This window comes from Tamandua tetradactyla, chromosome 12 (genome assembly GCF_023851605.1).
Source record: "Tamandua tetradactyla isolate mTamTet1 chromosome 12, mTamTet1.pri, whole genome shotgun sequence".
In the NCBI taxonomy this organism is placed as follows: domain Eukaryota; kingdom Metazoa; phylum Chordata; class Mammalia; order Pilosa; family Myrmecophagidae; genus Tamandua; species Tamandua tetradactyla.
Genome location: NC_135338.1, coordinates 78,729,218 through 78,745,329, shown reverse-complemented (window position 1 = coordinate 78,745,329; position 16,112 = coordinate 78,729,218). Strand labels below are relative to the sequence as shown.

Below are 16,112 nucleotides of genomic sequence, written 5' to 3'. Positions count from 1 at the left end.
AGGTGTATCCTGCTGTTGTGGGATGTAATGTCCTATAAATGTCTATTAAGTCTAGTTCATTTATAGTAATATTCAGATTCTCTATTTCTTTGTTGATCCTCTGTCTAGATGTTCTGTCCCTTGATGAGAGTGGTGAGTTGAAGTCTCCAACTATTATGGTATATGAGTCTATTTCCCTTTTCAGTGTTTGCAGTATATTCCTCACGTATTTTGGGGCATTCTGATTCGGTGCGTAAATATTTATGATTGTTATGTCTTCTTGTTTAATTGTTCCTTTTATTAGTATATAGTGTCCTTCTTTGTCTCTTTTAACTGTTTTACATTTGAAGTCTAATTTGTTGGATATTAGTATAGCCACTCCTGCTCTTTTCTGGTTGTTATTTGCATGAAATATCTTTTCCCAACCTTTCACTTTCAACCTATGTTTATCTTTGGGTCTAAGATGTGTTTCCTGTAGACAGCATATCGAAGGATCCGGTTTTTTAATCCATTCTGCCAATCTATGTCTTTTGATTGGGGAATTCAGTCCATTGACATTTAGTGTTATTACTGTTTGGATAATATTTTCCTCTAACATTTTGCCTTTTGTATTATATATATATCATATCTGATTTTTCTTCTTTCTACACTCTTTTCCATATCTCTCTCTTCTGTCTTTTTGTATCTGACTCTAGTGCTCCCTTTAGTATTTCTTGCAGAGCTGGTCTCTTGGTCACAAATTCTTTCAGTGACTTTTTGTCTGAGAATGTTTTAATTTCTCCCTCATTTTTGAAGGATAATTTTGCTGGATATAGGAGTCTTGGTTGGCAGTTTTTCTCTTTTAGTATTTTAAATATATCATCCCACTGTCTTCTAGCTTCCATGGTTTCTGCTGAGAAATCTACACAAAGTCTTATTGGGTTTCCCTTGTATGTAATGGATTGTTTTTCTCTTGCTGCTTTCAAGATCTTCTCTTTCTCTTTGACCTCTGACATTCTAACTAGTAAGTGTCTTGGAGAACGCCTATTTGGGTCTAATCTCTTTGGGGTGCGCTGCACTTCTTGGATCTGTAATTTTAGGTCTTTCATAAGAGTTGGGAAATTTTCAGTGATAATTTCTTCCATTAGTTTTTCTCCTCCTTTTCCCTTCTCTTCTCCTTCTGGGACACCCACAACACGTATATTTGTGCGGTTCATATTGTCCTTGAGTTCCCTGATACCCTGTTCAAATTTTTCCATTCTTTCCGTGATAGTTTCTGTTTCTTTTTGGAATTCAGATGTTCCATCCTCCAAATCACTAATTCTATCTTCTGTCTCTTTAAATCTATCATTGTAGCTATCCATTATTTTTTCTATGTTTGCTACTTTATCCTTCACTTCCATAAGTTCTGCGATTTGTTTTTTCAGTTTTTCTATTTCTTCTTTATGTTCAGCCCATGTCCTCTTCATGTCCTCCCTCAATTTATCGATTTCATTTTTGAAGAGGTTTTCCATTTCTGTTCGTATATTCAGCATTAGTTGTCTCAGCTCTTGTGTCTCATTTGAGCTATTGGTTTGTTCCTTTGACTGAGCCATATTCTCAATCTTTTGAGCGTGGACAGTTATCTTCTGCTGCTGGCGTCTGGGCATTTATTCAGATTTCTCTTGGTGTTGGACCCAGCAAGGTTGTAATATTTTTCTGTGAAATCTCTGGGTTCTGTTTTTCTTATCCTGCCCAGTAGGTGGCGCTCGTGGCACACGTTTGTCTGCGGGTCCCACCAGTAAAAGGTGCTGTGGGACCTTAAACTTTGGAAAACTCTCGCCGTCCTGGGGGTTCGCTAGCCGAAGCGGCTTGAGCCGGCCCGGGGTCCGAACACAGGGAGGGTGTCCGAACGCAGGGAGGGTTGCTGGTCGCCGCAGCCAGGGAAAGAGCCCGTCCGAATTTCCTAGTCGGCCCTGGGCAACAAGCATGGCGGAAGGGCGCCAGCGGCAGCGGCCTGCCCGAGAGAGTGCACGTTCCCCGGGAGTCACGGGGTCACCGTTCTCCGCGGCCTGGGGGTTTCCGATCCAATTCTCTCAGTTGGTCCGGGGGCTGCACGTGGTGTGGGCGCCAGTCGCCTTGGTTTCAGGGGACCACTTCTCCAATTCTCCCAGCCGGCCCGGGAAGGGGGAAGGGAGTAACTCCGGCCGCTTGCCACCCCGCCCGGTAAGGCCCGCGCGCCTCGGCGATCTCACCCGAGCTGCTTCTCTCAGCCAGCCAGCCGTTCCAGGATGGGATACACTGTCTTTTTTATCTCTGTTGTGGCTTTGGGCGCTTTCTGTATCGTTTCTACTCCCCTAGTAGGTGTCCTGGAGAAGAAACTAAGATCCGCGCGTCTTACTAAGCCGCCATCTTCCAGGGCTAGGGGCATATCTAAATATACACATAAATCCATACCTGAATAAGGAAATGTAATAAATATGCAGAATGGGAAAATGTATAAATTCTATGTCCAGTACATGCCTCATCATCCAGAGTATCATATTCAAATGTGCATTTATTTTTTGTACCCTTCTCAGGTGGAATTGGCAGGTCATGAATACATGTGAATGGAAAGCAATTCATACGTTTAATACCCACATGAGATGTAAGAGATTCCTTGGAAGATCTTGGCAAAGAATTTTGTGCATCACTCAAAGTGGTAGGCTTTCTTTTATTTTTGTACGGTATTGATATTCTACAAAGACTACATGCACCAGACAGGACATCTTACTGGTTATATGACAGAAGGCATGTTAAGATTCACTCCTTGAGTGTATTTGGTCTTTTCTTTTGATCAGTGATATGACACTGATAATCCCATGGAAAGAACTGTTTAAAAATATCTGCTGCCTGAACGCCAAAATGGGAGTTTCAGATCCCAAAATCTGAGTGTATGTGGATTGACAATGAAACCCAAAATGCATTCCTTGGAAAGCTGAACAGAATGAGTGAGAAATCTCTACTATTTCATCTCATCTTACTGAGGTCCAGCACATTGCTTCACTCCAATATATATGTGAGGGGTACAGTTTCCTGGTGTCTCTTTCATGCTTCCACTTAGTGCTACAACATTTTGAATGTGTCCAGACCACAGTCATTTAAAAGATTCATTTTCCACGCAGCATGAATAGTAGGTCCTTGGGTATAATTGTGGTCTCTGAGTACAGGCTTTCCCACAGTACACAGGTTCTGTGCATTCTGGATTGTGAATCTGGTACAGTATTGTGACATTATTGTACAGAAAATGCAGACATTTTAGTTGTTTACACAGGTCCCTTAACAGCTGAAGACGAGGGGAAAAGAAACAAGTCCAAGTTGTCAGGGTAAGGTGCAGATATTGGGAATATTTTCCCTGTTTCTTTATTTTAATTAGGTGAACAAATGTGACTGAGCATGGGGATTGGGTAGTTTGAATGTGCAGGAGAATTTTGGATGTTTGAAACCATTTTTTGACCCATCCAGAATCCATTCAGGATTATAGACATCACAGTGAAATCAGTCTTCAGTTGGTCTTGTAGAGCAGATAAGATGTAAACTGGAAGAAATGCTGAAGAAATGATGAACATAAGTGATGACATTCAATGGCTGAAGTTTCTAAGATTGCTATAGGGTTTCTGTAGTCTATGAGTTGTATCTTTATGCATATTGTGCCTGGTATGGAATGTTCTATGGAATGTCTTCAAGCATTTTGCTGGATTGACTTGCTTTGCATCCAGATACATAATCACGACCTTTCCTTTATGATGACTGAAGTGAGTCATTGGTCTGCCATTGTGATCCACCAATATTTTTTACAGATGCTAAGCTCAAAGTCTTGTGTGTACTTTGTACTGTTCAGAGTTTAGTTTCCTAGGCTCAGATGTCTTTTAAATAATGGCCTATTTTACAATCATCTCTGCATCAAATGTGCTTCAAATGTGTCCTACGCTAGGGTGGAATCCATGGATCACAGTTCCACAAATGAAGTCGGAAATTTAAGTTCTTTCAAGAATTCTGGGGTGGTTTCCTTCTTTTTGATTTTTTTTGGTAACTTGTCTTTGCTGACTTTGTGATACTGTTTATATAGCATAGGGGGAAAATAGTATTAACTTCCAAGGCAGATATGAGAAATTGGCTTCTTTGTATTTTCCATATGGAAGGCCTGATAACATTTGGCCTGACATGCTCATCACATGACAACCCATGCTGGTGTAAAGGTTTATTGTTATACATGTTGACTTTTCTATGCAAGTATCAGTTAGGAGAGTGATTAAAGTTGGTTGCATGAGATTAACTTTGCTCTGCTGTCAGGATATGCAAACCCATTGAATTTGAAATTACCACATACTTAGGAATTGTCCCATTTACAGTAAGAAACTCTTCATGAACAACTACAAATTTACCATATTTTATCATTTTGACTATTGGCTCTGTGAGGAGGTGTTCACTAAGTTGTTGTGAAATAGCACCTGTCTGTGATCAGATGTGGCATCTTCAGTTAAGCACCCTACTTCTTGGACTAGTGTCCTGACTGTGTATTCATTGTTGTCTGAAATGTTATTTCCTTGTGGCTGTTACTTTCTGTTCAAGTGCAGTTCATATCCTTCAAGCTGCACTACATGAATGTTGAGGTCCTAATCAGGGTGAGTAAAAATGTTGATTGAGAGAAAGTGTTTTCTTGCAGTTCATGACTGGTAAGGGTGGGAAATGAGCATATACCACATTAAAAGCTGGAAAAAACCAGACAAATTAATGGTTGAAAAAATTTTTTGTGTAGTAGATATCTGAATATGGGGTCTAAGGAAATGTATAATTAAATAATGCTTTTATTGTAGGCGGGGGCACCTTAAAAAGATGTTTACCAAATGGCACCATGCAACAAAGATGCATACAAGCATGCATCCGTAATTTCCTATACTCATGTATATTATGCATACCTAAAGAGAAGATGTAAATGAGTGGTAAGCGCAGCATGTAAGGAGGTGGAAAGATGGTTGTTGTCCTGCTTGTCTTTGCCCCTTTTTGAGTTTCTCAATTGCATTTGTTTTCTCACTTTGCAAGTGGAGCTGCCAATGAATGAAAACCTTTTCGATGGAAAGAGTCTGGATTTATTTTAGCAACCAGAGGTGTAAGAAGTCCCTGGAAACATTTTGGCCCTGCGTCTTTCAGAATCTGGTAGGTTGCTCATGGCATTAAGAATTTTTTTTTTTTTTTTTTTTGGCTAAATGTACTGATGGTCTCCTAAGGAATACATAGACTTTTAAAAAAACCTCTTATTATAGAACCAATTCCTTGCCTACATAGATTCTTAAGTGTCTTCCCTGTTATCCATAATCAATGGTATGGATGTGGATATTCAAAGGACTGACATTTTTGCACTCCTGACATCTCATACCCCAGCCTGCCACTTAAAACTTCTAGATTGTAACGATATTCTTGGAACGACGATGACACAAAAATAAGCATTCCTTGGAAAAGCTGAACAAAATGAGTGAGAAATCCCTACTGTTACCTTCCGTTGAACTGAGATCCAGCAAATTGTGTCATTCCAAGTTAATATAAATAAGCAAGTGGCACATAGGTTCCAGGTGTGCTTATTCTGCACACAAGCAATTCTTGTCATTGTAAGTGTCTCCAGGCTTTCAGGCACTAGACAGATTCCATTTTGCAAGAAGACTTTCTTCTTGATTCCTGGATGAGGTTTTATTTTCAAGTCAATACTCAGGCTCTATGATTTGGTTTGTGGGGATTTGGTAAAGGAATTTTTACCAATATAGGTTGAGTTTCTGCAGCCTGTTGAGACCTTTACATAGCGCTATGCTATCAATTTCAAGGAGCATGATTCAGGCTTTGAGGTCCAATAATTGTACGCCAGGAATGTTTCCATACAGGTAAAGAACCTTAAGTATTACATGCCTATTAGCACACGAATAACATATTTATGAACATATCTTAGTATAAATATGAGTGTATAGCTGATAGAATGAAATGAAATGAATATCCTGAATGGGGAAATGTAGAAATATTGTATCCGTTGCATTCTTCATCATCCTAAGTATCATATTCACATGTACATTTGTTTTTTGCACCCTTCGTGGGTTGGAATTGGCAGGTTATGAATGCCTGTTAATGGCAATCAGTTCACCATTTGTTTAACACGTGCTCAAGATGCAAGGCATTTCTTGCAAGCTCTTGGCCAAGATTCTTCAACATCTTGTACATCTCTCATGGCAGTAGGCTTCCTTTATTTCCCTAAGGTACTGATGTTCTCCCAAGAAAATGTACACTGATAGGCACCTCTTACTTATATCACCAGTGATATACTGAGATTAACTCCTTGCATACCTTTGGTCTTCAATGGAATGCCACTGATAACCAATGTGAAGAATTGTTTAAAATGTGAAGAACTGCTGACCGAATGCCAGTCCTGGAGTTTTAAAATTATGAATGTGTATGGATCGATGATGACTCTCAAAATGCATTCCTTGGAAAGCTGAACAAAATGAGTGAGAAATCTTTACCGTCTCATCTCATCTTACTGAGGTCCAGCACATTGCTTCACTCCAATATGTATGTGAGGAAGGGACATTTTCCTAGCATTCCCTTTCACACATCCACTCAGTGTTTCAACATTTCAGATGTATCCAGGTCTCAGTCACTAGAAAGATTCAGTTTTGACAGGTAGGAATAGTAGATCCTTAGGTGTAGTGGGTAGTCTCTGAGCGCAAGCCTCCCTACAAGTACACATGTTGTGTTCATTTGTGCTGTTGGATCTGGTATGGAATTGTGACATGATGGTATGGAAGGTGCAGGCATTTTAGACGTTTACACAGGCCCCTTAGCTCCTGAAGTCTAGGAGAAGGAAAGCATGTCCAAGGTGTCAGTTTGAGAGTGTCACCAAGGTTTTAGTATTGGGAATATTTTTCCTGTTTTGTTTTGTTTTTCACTTAGTAAGAAAATGTGAGTGCCTGCTGGCATTTGGTAGATTGAACTAGAAGTAGGACTATGAATGTTTGAAAAACTTTTTTGATCCCTCTAGAATCCATTGAAAGTTATTGACATCACAATGAAATCAGTCTTCTATGGGTCTTGTGGGGCAGATTAGAAGGAAACTTGGATAAGTGCTCAAGCAAGGATGTATAGCCTCATAACCTGTTCAATGGCTGGAGTTTCTACAGATTTTCTTAGAGTTTCTACAGTTTTTATTGGTTACATCATTATGTATAGTTATACTTGGAAGGAAAGTTATCCTGGCTATGTATTTAAGCATGTTGCTGGATTGCCTTGCTTTACTTCTGGCATATATTACAGAGGAGTAATCCTGACCTTTCCGTTATGGGAGCTGAGGTGATTCATTGGTCCTCTGTTGTGACACGTCACTTTTTTTTCCTAATGTCTCTTAAAATCTTGTGTGCCCCTTGTGCTGTTCACAGTAGGTTAGGCACAGATTTTTTTTATTAATGGCCCATTTCACACTCATCTCTACATCAAATGCATTTCAAAAGTGTTTTGATTCTTCCTTGCAACTCTGTTATACACCTGTTTGGAATACACTGAGCAGAGTCCAATAAATGAAATCTGGAATTTAAGTTCATCCAGAGAGTTGTGGGATATTTACCTTTGTTTTGTTGGTAACTTATCATTGTTCATTTTTTAGCAATATGTTACACTCAGTATCTGGGACAAATAGTAGTGTCCTCCTAAGATAGATGTGAGAAGTAGGCTCCTTTGTATTTTCCATATGGATGTCCTGATAACATTTGGCTTGAATCCCTTATCTTATGACAACCCATGTTGGTGTAAAGGTTTGTGCTCAGAGGTTTGGATTTTTCTAAGCAAGTATCAGGAAGAGAGTGATAAATGTTGGTTGTGTGAGTTTACCTTTTCTCTTCTGTCAGGGTATTGATGCCTACTGATTTTCAAAGTACCAGGTACTTGGGATTTGCCCCATTTCCAGTGAGAGAGTGATCATGGATAACTTCAACTAATTTACCATATCTTATTGTTTTGCCTGTTGTCCCTGTTAGGAGATATTGAATGGGTTGTGAAATGGCACATTCTAGGATCAGCTGTGGCATCTTCAGATGGTCATCTGTGTTCTTTGGCCCAGTCTCCTGGCTATATTATTTCCTTGTGAACGTTACTTTCCAGCACTTCTTTCTAGCCAAGTGCAATTCATATTGTGTGGTTACAAAGGCATTACTTTAATGTTGAGGGTCCTGGTCAGAGTGACTCACAATATAGATTATGATAGGAGAGGTAAATGAGGCACATGCCATTGTTGAAAGCTGGGAAAATCAGACAAATTAATGCCTGAAATTTTTTTTCTCTGTGTAGTTGGTATCTGAATTTACAGTATAAAGAATTGTAGAAGAAAAAGAATGCTTTTGTTGTAGAAGGCATCACCTTAAATGTGTACCAGAATGGTTTCAGAAAAAAACATACATGCATGCATACATACATAGTGCCTTTCTACACGCATATGTATATTGTGTATACCTAAATAGAATGTGTAAATGATTGGCATGTAAGGAAGTAGAAAAATAGACATTGCACATTTCCCTTTGATCCTTCTCACATTTCTCAATCATGTGCTTGCTTTCTGCTCACTTCTCAGGTGGAGAGGCTATGAATGAAAGCTACTTGAATGCAATAATTCTACTTTTATTATTTTATTGTATTTTAACACACGGATGTTCAAGAATCCCTGAAAGTGGTGTGGCCTGGAGTCATAGAATCTGGTAGGTTGCCCATGGCAGTAAGAGAAATTTTTGTGGTTCTTATTAATCATATTGCTCATCACTAAGGAATACATAGTCTTTAAAGAAACTATTTCTTATCATGTCATTAATGCCATGCCCAGACTCACTCTTGAGTGTCTTGCCTCTTTTCCTAAAATGGTTAGATGTGGATACTCAGTGGACTGACATATTTGCACTCCTGACATCTCCACACCCCAGCCTGCTTTTGAAAGCTTCTAGACTTTAACAATGTGCTTGGATCGATGATGACACACAAATATGCATTCCTTGGAAAAGCTGAACAAAATGAGTGAAAAATCCCTACCGTCTCCACTCATCAAACTGAGGTCCAGCACATTGTCTCATTCCAAGTTAATATAGATGAGAGAGGGACACATACAATTTGGTCTCTATCCTACTCACATTCAGCTGTTGTCATTGTGTCATCTCCAGCTTCTGGGCACTAGAAAGTTTCTGTTATAGATATAGCCTTTGTAAGGATATTCCCTGCTTTTTGCATCTAGATGAGGTCCCCAGTGAATACTCAGGCTCTGTGATTTGATTGGTGGGAATTTGGTAAGGGAGTTTATAATCTCAAATTTAATTCTGTGCCTGCAATGGGCCCTTCATGTAGCCCTCTTCTACCCATGCATAATGGTTGGAGAGCAGTTTGGGAATCACTGATTAGTTCTTGAATCAGGCATTCAGCAGTGATATTCCTGTTTTTGTTATTTGTAAGGGATTTTGGCAGTGGTGTTTGGGTTAGTATTTTGAAATCCGTGATGGGGATGCTTAAATTTTACAAGCATTGTAGAGAACCCTTTTCAGATGTTATATCTTGTTACTCAAATATCGGTATCAAAATGATACGGAAGTACAGTGGGCTCTGCTGGCTGCATGAGAAAACAAACAGGACACTTGCTCCTGAAATGATGGTTATCTTTAATAGTTGTTTAATGGTTTGATTTTCTTCATGTTGCCATAGTTTTCCCATGCACTTAGAGTTGGTAGTGGAATGGAATGCCTAAGGTCCATACACACAAGCATTTGGCTAGATAACTTTGGTTTAATATGAACAATTCAACAGTAAGTGTAATCCTTCTTTTCATAGGTCATCAAGGAGGTCTTTGGATCGTCCATTGCCATGCACCTGTATTATAGCAACTTTAGGATGAAAGTCTTTCATTAATCTTTCTACTTGTTCATGCTAGGGTTCCCAAGAGGATGTGTTTCTTTTTTTATTACATGAAAGGCCCCATATCATCACTTACCTTCTCTCTCTTACACACTCCTTTGGAGGTTTAATTTTTCCATTCACTTTGATGTATACATCAAACAACCAGGCATTAAACTTGATTTTTTAATTCATCCCAGATGCTGTGTGTAGTAGCTAGCTGCCTTTTTTCATTTCAATTATTGTTATCAGTGTTATTGATGATATATTTCATGTGCATTGGAAGAGATCTAGCCAAAACTTACCAAAATAGGCTCAAGAGTTTGACTCCTTGTTCTGTAAACAAGTCCCGATGATGTTTGTTTTCCTTCCTTCAGCTCATGAGGTGCCCTGTGGGATGATAATGTGTACTCAAGAAGGGTTCTTAGGTGCTGGCCTGAGTGTGATATTGATGAAAATTTAGATGCCTGACTTTAGTTTCTCCATTCTGATGACATTTGTGCCTTTTGCTTGTGAAACTACAAGATATATGGGAATTGCCCCATATCCAGCAAGAGACTTAGCCTGGACCCTTTTTATACAAATGAATCAATCACTCAGGTTCCTCTTGACGCTACAAGATATTGATGACTTTGTTATCCTATATGAGCTCATGCTTAGGATTAGATTTGCCTTTGTTAGATGAACACTCCCTGCTCAGTGCTCTAATATCATGGACGTGCCCCAGTTCATCCCTCAAATATTCTTCACTTGTCTTTGCTCCTTTCCAACCAAGTCTGGTTCATTTTAAATTCATTGCAAAAAAGGTATTGCAACAATGTTGAACTCAAATGCATGATGTGTGAGAAAATGTTTTCGATAGGTGTGCTTTTCTGGAATACACTGGCTAAGTGTGAAGGGGAATGTGAAGTACTTTAACATTCCAATTTGGTCAAATTCTGGCAATTGGTGTTTGCAAGCATAGATTTTCTCCACAAGGTTTCTGCAGGTGGAGTCCATTGACATGTAGAGAAAGAATGTTTTCACAGTGGGAGTAATCACCTTCAATGCTTGCATACCCAAATGTGCATATAAATCATACACTTAGAGTTGAATACATGCACTCATAATTCAAAACCATCCTATAATAATAGTTCAAGTTATTTAATTTACATGCAGCACATTAGCAGTGGAAAATTTGAGGTTCTTGGGTTTTGCATGTGATTCTGTATAGATTCTGAAGTTTCTGTTTGTTTCCTTTGTTCTTCTCAGTTGTATCTATCAATGAATGTATGCTGTGGGATGTGAACATCTCTACTTATTATAATACATGTAGATTATCAGGAGTCCCTGTAAGTGGCAAGGAATAGCAGCCTCTGGAAGCTGGTAGATGGTTTGGTGGTAAGTATTTTGTTTTGCTTGCTATATGCCTAGATATTCTCCTGAGGAGTATGTAGACCTTAAGTAAACTTTTCTGTTTCTTTTTTTAAATACAATTTTATTATTTTTACATACCATAATTAATTGTTCAAATAATTAAATGATCCAAAGATACTTTGAATCAGTGGTTCAAAGTATCATATAGTTGTGCATTCATTACCATTTTTTGAACATTTTTATTACTTCAAAAACTATAAAAATAATGAAAATAAAAGTAAAAAAGAAGAACAGATGTCTTCTTTTTTATTCCCCCCATCTGTCCATACACTGGATAAAGAGAGTGTCAGTCACAAGATTTTAACAATTCCATGGTCCTACAGTTAAAGCTATATATTTATACAATTAACTTCAATAATTAAGTTACTGGATTATAATTCAATGGTTTCTGACATTTCCCTCTAGTTACTCCAGTGCACTAAACAATTGAAAAGGGTTATCTGTGTATTACATAAGAGTAACTTCCAGAATGACCTCTCAACTTTATTTGAAATCTCTCAGCCACTGAAACTTTATGTTGTTTCATGTCTCTTCGTCCTTTTGATCAAGAACTATTCCTCAGTGCCATGATGCCAGTTCCATACTCATCCCCAGGAGTCATATCCCATGTTGCCAGGGAGATTCCCCCGGGAGACTCCCCTGGGAGTGGTGTCATATTTGGGGGGTGGGGGGTGGAAGGTAGTGAGTTTACCTTTGGATTTGTCTTAGAGAGAGGCCTCATCTGAGCAACAGAAGTTCTCTGGGGGTGATTCTTAGGCATAATATAAGTCTTAATTTTTCATTTGTGTGATAAGTTTCATAAGGGCAAGTCCCAAGATCAAGGACTTTGCCTATTAAATTGGTAGTTCCCAGTGCTTATGAGGCTCGGGTCTTCCCCCAATGGGGAATTTTACTATTTCCACATTTTTCCCCAGTCCCTCAAGGGGACTTTTCAATTACTTATTTTCTGCTCAGATTACTCTGGAATGCAACAGGGCATCACACTAAACTTACAAGCAACAAAATCTCACTCCCTATTCAAGGTTCCATGTATTATGGTGTTCAAATAAACTGACTTGCATACACTTTTTCTTTTAATGTTATTTATGTTGTGCCAGGATTCATTCCCTAAATGCCTTGCTGTAATGGTTAGATTTTAGTGTCAACTTGGCAGAGTGATTATGTCCAGTTGCCTGGTCAGGCAAACACTGGCCTGACCATTGCTTCAAGTATATTTCATGGCTGGTTGATTAAATCATCAATCAGTTGATCACATCTCTGGCTGATTACTTCTGCAGTCAACTAAGGTGTGCCTCCCACAGAAGGATAATCCAATCAGGTAATTTAAGGAAGAAGAGAGACTCTTTCACTGCTTCTTCAGCCAGCAAGCCTCTCCTGTGGAATTCATCAAGACCCTTCATCAGAGCCACCATCTTCACAGCCTGCCCTATGGATTTTGGACTCTTCCTTTCCCATGGTTGTGTGAGACACTTTTGTAAATCTCATATTTACACATTTCTCCTGTTGGTTCTATTTCTCTAGAGAACCCTGACTAAACACAGCTTGCTGCCAGGAGTGATTCTTGAGAAACAGAATCTTGAAAATGGGTTTTTACAGTTGGTTTACTACTCTGGCTAAACTCAGAGGCACTAATGACTCTGTTTCTAATAATCAAGATGTCACTGATGGTCCATGGGGTGAGTTGGCAAATGAGATACTCAAAGTAAGGTGAGGTACAAAGTGTGATTCATGAGGAGGTACACTATACGGCAAAAGAACTGCATGTATTTTCTAATGCATATAGACAGGAATCGGGTATATGCGTGGGAATGGATATTAAGTGTGGGGGGTAGTAGTGAAAGGAATATAAAGTTGAATCAAGCTGAATTTATTGATATAGGGCCACTAGGCAGAGAGTCTGCCTTCAGTGTTGAGCTCTAGGGGTTAGAAAGGGCATTCACAGTTTGTTTGGATGGTTGCCTGAAACATGAATCCAAAGGTGGCCAACATTACCTGAGGTTGAAATGCCAGAACTGCCCTGGTATAATGTAGATGAGGGGATCCAGAGGCTTAGAGAGATTGGAATATTTGAGTGGATTTATCATGGAAGACCAGCTCACACAACCGAGGAATGTCCAGAAGGCACATCTTTCACCAGAACCTTGAGAAATAAATTCATGATACTAGCTCCATCATCCCTGAAGAGTTCTTTAGTCATCTTCTCTGAGGGTCAAATATTATTGTAGGAACTGCTGTCACTGAGCTGGAATCCTTACACACAATGGGGATAATCAGATCCCCAGTTGGCAGAAGCCATGTGATGACAGTTAAATCACCATAGACAAGGTGGGCATGGTCACCATAATGGACAGCAGACTCAAAACAGCTGTCCAAATAATAGGACTTGTGGAGACTTGTGGTGTTGACTAGTATATCATGGGGTACCTAGAAATAAAATAGATGAGCAGTCTACTAAATTCTTATTTGAGCTATATAAGCAGAAAAATTCTAGGTCAAGTGAACAGAAGTCTAACTTGAATTACAAAACCAGAGTCACGTTCTCTTAATCAATTCCCAAACTTGAGACAGTTTACAGACCCAGCTCTCCTGTTGGTTTCTCTAGATAACCCTGACTAGCATGCTTGCCTTTTCTTTCTGCTCCATGTCCTGGCTCTTGGTAGCCCTGGGTGCTGAGAACTTTGACCTTAAATGCTTGCCACAACCTAGTCTGCAGCTATAAAACAAACACCGGAGTGTGAGAATGTATTTGTGATTGAAGAAGTTACCCAAATATGCATTCCTCAGAGAACTGGAGAGATTGAGTCTAAAATTCTTTCTGTCCTTTCTCCTTGCATGCACCTGCACTTTATCTCCATCCCAGGAAGATAAGGGGGAGGGACAAAACCCAGGCATTGCCTTTCTTGCCCACACATTGCTTATAAATTTGGATGTCTCTATCTGTCCAGGCACTAGAAGGATTCAGTTTTACACATGGCCATATTGATGGAAGCTCATATGGAATTAACCCTTTGATGAGTGCATTATTCCCAGTAAATGCAGAGAACCTAGATTTTCTAGGTGCACATTCGAAAGGGAATTTGTGACACGACAGTTTGAGTCCATGCAGACACTTAATCCCCATAAATCCTTCAGCTGCCCATTTCTAGGAGAAGTGGAGCAGGTTGGTAATGTCATGATGAGAACTTAAGAAATGCTATTAGTAATCTTTTCCTAGGTTTTCTCATTGGTGATAAAATTTGCGTGCCAGTGGTGTTTGAGATGATTGATTAGGAACCAGGGATTCAGATGTTCTGAATCCTGTTGCAAACATGCCAGAATGCTATCAAAGCTGTCCTACCTTGTAAGTTTGTGTAGCAACATCAAAATAAAAAGAAAATGCTATGATGGCTGCTGGGACAAAAGAAGAAGAAACTTGCAGTTGCTTATGAAATTATTGGGTGTGTTTACAAGTGGCTGAACAGCTGGTTTCTCCACAAGTTGTCATAGGTTTCCTATGGGTTTCCACGGGGATGATAGGTCCCAAATAATGATGTCTGAAATGGAATATTCCTGTATCCTTGGTTATGAGCTTTTTGTCAGATTGCCTTGGTTTACTTATCATGTTATTGCACAGAATTCAGCCTGAAGTTTTCCTTTACTGGGTATTGAAGCAATCCTTTGACTCTCCATTTGCTCCCACCAAACTTTTAGAAAACCTATGACAAAAGTGTTTTCTGGATCATGGTTCTTTGAACTCTGTTTCCTAGTCAAGGCATTTCTCAACAAATGCTCCCATATTATCTGCATCCCTATCAGGTCATATACTTTCGTGAGCGTTTGATTCATCAAATCCTTATTGCAATAGCTGTGTTGAATTGATGATTCATGGAACCAAGAATGGAAGGTAGGTTTCAAGTTCATCCAGGAGTCCCTGGGGATACAATTGCCTTGTTGTGAAATTATCATGGATGGTTTGGTTGATGATATATTTCAGGTGATATAGGGGCGCTCTAGTAATTTCTTGAAAGATGTATGTGTGAGGTACATGACCCTGTAGATTCCAGGCAAGGCATGTATGTGTATGGCTGTCATCTCCTCAATTAATGGGAAACCTTGGAGGAAGTTGGATTGGGGTTTATATGTTAAGAGTTCCTGTTTCCAGACATGAGTGGATATGGGTAGGAGTTTAGTTGTATTGTTACATTTCTCTGTGGTCAGCACATGGAATTGTTTTGTTTTAAAATGTCAAATGTTTGGGGATTACACCATTGCATTAAGAGAGACATGTATGCAATGTTCTGCATGCATTGTTAATATTTGAAATGAGCTTAGTTAAGGGCATTTTATTCTCATCTTGTGACCAAGCCCTAGCTCAAATAAGATGTGAGACTGGTTAATTCAACTTCCTGTGTTATCTGGCATTCCCCATCCTATGCCTGAATTTTTATTTTGTGACCTACTTCATTCATTTCCAAATGTGCCCAAAGTCATACTAATATGTTTAATCCTAACTATTTTTATGAAAAGGTACATTTATTTTTATGTGTGCCTCCATGTAGAACAGTAGCTAAAAGGCAAGAGCTATGTCGCATGTTTCTGCACCAAACTTGGTTGAACTAGACTGATTCAGGATGAGAGGCATCATTTACAAGAAACATGATTCCAGCTTTGAGATCCAATATGTGTACACGAGGAATTTTTTTTTGCAGGTGGAAAAACATTTTTGGTACAAGTACAGCATAATTATGGGCATATCTAAGTATACATATATGTGCATAGCTAGTAGAAAGAAAAGAAATGAAGATGCAGGTTGGGCAGTTATGGAGATTCTGCATTCATTCCAT

General features: G+C 39.2%; 1 long non-coding RNA gene and 4 other non-coding genes across 34 annotated transcripts in view; all 5 read left to right on the top strand.

Annotated features, from left to right (window-relative positions):
* The window catches only part of LOC143652395 (uncharacterized), a 156,144-nt gene that overhangs the window by 95,066 nt on the left and 44,966 nt on the right, over positions 1–16,112 (top strand). For 22 of the 30 annotated variants that reach the window (XR_013160608.1, XR_013160630.1, XR_013160634.1 and 19 more), the window contains 5 exons: positions 2,517–2,638; positions 4,794–4,919; positions 5,020–5,133; positions 8,576–8,699; positions 11,125–15,172. This is a non-coding gene — a long non-coding RNA (uncharacterized LOC143652395). The remainder of the gene's footprint in view (positions 1–2,516; positions 2,639–4,793; positions 4,920–5,019; positions 5,134–8,575; positions 8,700–11,124; positions 15,173–16,112) is intronic. The other 8 variants (XR_013160617.1, XR_013160622.1, XR_013160613.1 and 5 more) reach the window with 8 other exon arrangements.
* Positions 2,877–2,968, top strand: LOC143652831 (small nucleolar RNA SNORD116). Its single transcript, XR_013160887.1, has one exon. It is a non-coding gene; the product is annotated as a small nucleolar RNA SNORD116 (small nucleolar RNA).
* LOC143652830 (small nucleolar RNA SNORD116) lies at positions 5,397–5,490 on the top strand. The gene has a single exon (XR_013160886.1). It is a non-coding gene; the product is annotated as a small nucleolar RNA SNORD116 (small nucleolar RNA).
* Positions 6,414–6,505, top strand: LOC143652818 (small nucleolar RNA SNORD116). The gene has a single exon (XR_013160873.1). It is a non-coding gene; the product is annotated as a small nucleolar RNA SNORD116 (small nucleolar RNA).
* LOC143652812 (small nucleolar RNA SNORD116) lies at positions 8,957–9,050 on the top strand. The gene has a single exon (XR_013160868.1). It is a non-coding gene; the product is annotated as a small nucleolar RNA SNORD116 (small nucleolar RNA).